Below are 5,369 nucleotides of genomic sequence, written 5' to 3' on the forward strand. Positions count from 1 at the left end.
AACCTTATAAACCATGTGAAGTCCAGCCTTAAAAAGAAATTTGAAATGACAGACTTAGGACACTTACACTATTTTCTCGGTCTTCAAGTCTTGCAATCCCAAGAGGGTATTTTCCTTTCCCAGTCCAAGTATGCTTGTGATATTCTTCGTCATTTTCACATGGAAGACTGTAAGCCAGCCCCTTCTCCCTTTCAGTCTGGAGTCAAACTTTCAGTCTCTTGTACTTCTCCTGAAGTTGATGCTACCTTATACCGTCAACTTGTCGGAAAACTCTTGTATTTAACCCATACTCGTCCTGATCTTTCCTTTGTTGTTGGCCTTGTTGCTCGTTTTATGCAAAACCCCCGTGAAAGTCATTGGAAAGCAGCTAAAAGAATACTTCGTTATGTTCGAGGTACAGTACAGTTTGGGATTCATTACAGTGCCAAAGCAGCTCCTCTGTTAGTTGGTTTCACTGATTCTGATTGGGCTGGTGACCCTGATGATCGGAAGTCTACTGCCGGTTATGTCTTCACTCTTGGTTCAGGACCTATTACATGGGCTTGTAAGAAACAGGCTGCCATTTCTCTTTCGTCAGCAGAAGCAGAGTATCGTGGTGCCGTGGAAGCTAGTAAGGAAGCCTTGTGGCTTCGTCAGATCCTATCAGAGTTTGGCTTTGAGCAGCAGCATCCAACCACACTTTGGTGTGATAATCAAAGTGCCATTCAGCTATGCAAAGATCCAGTCCAGCATCAGCGCAGCAAACACATTGAACTACACATGCACTTCATCAGAAAGCTCATTCATGACCATGTTCTTGAAGTGCAATATTGTCCAACAGATGATCAGGTTGCAGACATCTTCACAAAGGCTCTCACAGAGGCGAAGTTCACTAAACTTCGATATATGCTTGGAGTTCAGGAAGTTGTCACTAAGGGGGGATAGGCTCTAGTGCCTCCTTCCTTCTCCTATTGTGTCATATTTGTAAATCCTTCAATCCTATCCCAAGTTGTTCTTAAGGGGGGATGTTAGGATATTCCGACACATAGGATATAGTTAAGTTCAACTTGGTCTAGTATAGAGTTAGGTTAGAGTTAGGTAAAGTGTGTTTCTTTACCGTTGTACATTTTGTAACTTACAATCCGACGGTCACGATATGTAGTGATCCGACGGTTCACTCTCACCTCGGTATTACCGACACTTGATCCGTGGCTTGACACCCGATTGGTCCATGAGTTCTATTTAAAGCGCATGGAGGGTCATTGTTCGGGAAATCCGTGCATGAGAGAAGCTTATGTAAATTTTCATTCTTTGATTAATAAATTGCTTGTAGTACCCACGTTGGGACAGGCCGTGGACTGTTTCCCTCCTTGCACTTTGAGGGTTTTAACCACGTCAAAAATACTGGTGTATTGATTTGAGATCTGGTTGTGAGCGGTGTCCTTTTGGTATTCTTTCTGTGGAACTTACCCTGTAAATTCCTACAGCAGGGAAGGAAGCATAGGAAATCCTCCGAAGGCTGAAACTGAAACAAAGTTTTATCTAGAGATATGACCCTTTAGAGTTCATTTGCAATAGGAGACAAAAGAACAAATTATCTCCTTATATCCACCATAGAATTCCTGAAATTGAACAATATGCAAATCAACTACAATGGGTGGAAAACACTTTGGTAGACCGAGATAGCACAGAAGTTGTTGTCAATAATGTATTGATTGATTTAGAAAGAAGACTTGATGAAGATTCCTTTGTACAGGTGCCAGGATAATCTCAATCTCAAAGGCAATCACAGGAACACAGTGGGCAAATAGCAGAAGAAAGACCTCAAGAACCAGAGCAGCCAGAGATATCAAAGAACTTACTCATCCAGAACATATCATGAGTAATCCACCTATTTTACAGACTCCTCTAAATGAGGAGAAGAATCCTACAACAGATAGAGAGGAGGCCACTCCTTCTAGCAGACTTGTTGCCCAAAATTATGTCAAGAGGCAAAGGTTGAATCCATTTTTAGAACAAGAGTTTACTAAAGAAACAGCTGGAACCACAGGTACAGAAGGAGTAGAAATCAGGAAGACCACTCCCTCTGGAGGTACGCAAGAACCTTCCACTTGACAAGCTCAAATGCTAAAGAGACAATAGAGCGTGGAAGTATCCTCATTCAGAGCTCCAACTGGCCAGAGCCAAGATATTAGGGAGAAATACAAAGAAACAAAGGCCAGGAATGAAAGATTGAAGGCCCAAAGCTATGCACATTACCTTAAAATGGCTCCTACTAATCAGACAAGGCTAATGTTAGCCTTTGATGTGAAAGAAGGTAAAATGCAGATGACTTTCATGAAGCCTACTACACAGCAGCCCAAGTCAATTGCAGATTACTTGAAAACAAACTTTGAAGTATTGGCGAAGGATATCCATCCTATCGACCAAATAGAATTACACAAGTAGACTGGGGAAATGGTCTACTCCACCTTGACCAGCAAGGCAATTGCAGCTCACCAACTCCAAAATTCGTTGAATAACATATCAGCACAATTCCAGTTAGAGAAGGCCTCTTCACAGGCCAAAGATACCAGGATAAAGTCCTTAGAGGACTTAGTCATAGAACTAGGGCATGATCCCAAGGATGTGAAAGCTGCAGAAAATCTTATTAAAAAAAAATGATGACATAGCTGCACTAAAAAAGCAGCTCAAAATTCCTCCTCTGCATCATCCTCAGACAGTTGAAATATTGGAAACTCAGAAGGAGGAAGAGATTATGGACTTAGTCCTTAAGCTGAATGAACAAATGAAAGAAACAGAAAAAGACTTGGATAACTTGATACAGTCTAGACAGAGTGAGTTGGCCACCACTCCCTAGACTGTAATTCTTACAGTCTCTATAGCAGTACCCTCCACATTGGTTGTGTTGGGTTGTGTTATATTCTTTCCACGACTAGCCCACGTAGTTAACTGGGGGTTAGAGGGGGGGAGGTCATAGGGGTTTTAAGGGGTATCCATAACCCCACTCTGTGTTAGGTTGGGCAGACCCACCTATGGTTTTGTGCATGATTTTCGCACATGGTTTTAGACGCGATGGTTTTCGGTCCATGGTTTTGGATGCGATGGTTTTTCGGTCGATGGTATTGGATGCTTCAACATGTATAAATATGTAATGTAACATTGAAATGACAATAATGAAAAATCAAGCTGGTAGTCCCAGTTTTCGGATCTAGGGGAAATCTCTGTGTATATGTGTTTTATGTGTTATTCTCTCACATTGTTTATTTTTTGTGTTTTAGAATTCGTATGCAGGTAATTTATGTATGGGGTTAAAACCTACATTTGGTATCGAAGTTGTTTTGGCTTCAAGGGGACGCCTTTGCTGCTGAGGCGTTTCGCTCGGGCCTGTGGTAGACCCTGTTCAGTGGGAGATCTACGAGATCGATTATGTTGGTGAAAGAAGATGGCGAGCAGTGGAAAGATAGAGATTGATAAATTTAATGGTCAAAGTTTTGAGCTGTGGAAACTCAAGATGGAGGCACTGTTGGTGGATAAATATCAGTGGATTGCGGTAGATCCGGGTACTAAACCAACGGGAGTGTCTGATGAAGAATGGAAGAAGTTGGATCGGAAGGCAAAGAGCACAATACAATTTTGTGTCTCAGATTCAGTATTGCTGAATGTATCAGGGGAAGCTACGGCGAAGGCTTTGTGGGACAAGTTAGGGACTTTGTACCAATATAAGTCTCTGGTGAATAAACTGTTCCTACGGAAAAAGCTATATAACTTGAGGATGAAAGATGTAGACTCGGTAACAGAGCATTTGAATGCATTTAATACTATGGTAAGTCAGTTAGCATCTATTGATATTAAAATTTCAGATGAAGATAAGTGCATTAGTTTTTTGTGTTCTCTACCAGATTTGTGTGATAGTCTGGTTATTGCAATAGGTAGCAATGAAACTGCCTTGCAGTTTGATGAAATAGTCTCATCCTTGCTGACAGAGGAGATGAGACGAAAAAATATGGAGAGCCAGAATGGTGATGCCTTGTCTGTATGAGGACGATCCCAGAACATAAACAAAAATAAGTCATCGAGTGGAAGATCTAAATCTAGAGGGAGATCTAAATCTCTAGGAAAACCTGTAAAGGTGGTGTGCTAGAAATGCGAAAAGGAAGGGCACTACAAAAGAGACTGTAAATCTAAAGCTCCTGACAAAGGAAAGGGATCTGATTGTGCTCCTTCTACATAGTCAAAAACCACCTCGGATGAAGGTGGGGATGTGTACTTGGCTTCTTCAAGTACACATGTAGCTCATGAGGCATGGTTGATTGACTCAGGTGCATCCTTTCACTTCACTCCCCATAGAAAGGTTTTGCGAGTATGAGAAATACGATGGTAGTGATGTCCTCTTGGGGGATGACAGGAAGGCTAGAATCGTTGGTCGCAGAAAAGTAAAATTGAAGTTGCAAGGTGGAAGGGTTAGAACACTTCCAAGTGTTCTGCATATTCCTGCATTGGCCAGAAATTTGATTTCTGTAAGCAAGTTGGATGATGCAGGTGTAAAAACAATGTTCGAGAAGGATACCTGCAAAATGGTTTGGGGAGCACTGGTATTGATGTGGGGAATTCGGATTGGAACTTTGTACAAGATGCAAGGTAGCATTGTTGTTGATGGGTGCAACAGTTCTATGGTTCCTAAATGTGGAGTAGAAAATCTAGTGGTCTCTGGAGAGAAGACCATGTTGTGGCATCAAAGGCCTGGACATATTGGAGAGAAAGGCCTTCGAATACTTCATGGTAAAGGTATGGTAGAAGGTATGAGTAATAGCTCTCTGGATTTTGATTTCTGTGAAAATTGTGTATATGGGAAGCAGAATCGGGTGAGTTTCCCCTCTGGTAGTAAGAGGGCAAAACAGATATTAGAGCTTGTGCACAATGATGTGTTTGGACCTGTGAAGGTTCCATCACTGGGTAAGTCTATATACTGTGTATCATTTATAGATGATTTCTCAAGGAATACATGGATATATTTCCTTAAGAAGAAATCTGAAGTCTTTGACAGGTTTAAAGAATTTAAGGCTCTCGTGGAAAATCATACAGAGAAGAAGATAAAGGTGTTGAGGACAGATAATGGTGGAGAGTTTTGCAGCAAGGAATTTGAAGAATTCTGTAAGAAGTGTGGTATATCATGGCAGAAGACTACTCCATATACACCTCAGCAAAATGGAGTTGCAGAAAGAATAAACAAGACGTTTATGGAAAGGGCAAGAAGCATTCTCAGTGGTGTCGGGTTAGGACAAGAATTCTGGGCAGAGGTGGTGGATACTGCTTGTTACCTGGTCAACAAGTCACCTTCATCAGCATTAGAGGATAAGACTCCACAAGAGGTATGGACTGGTAAGAAA

The sequence above is a fragment of the Pinus tabuliformis genome, chromosome 4_1, assembly GCF_031772625.1.
Source record: "Pinus tabuliformis cultivar Carrire ecotype Pingquan chromosome 4_1, CPIR1, whole genome shotgun sequence".
NCBI classification, from domain to species: domain Eukaryota; kingdom Viridiplantae; phylum Streptophyta; class Pinopsida; order Pinales; family Pinaceae; genus Pinus; species Pinus tabuliformis.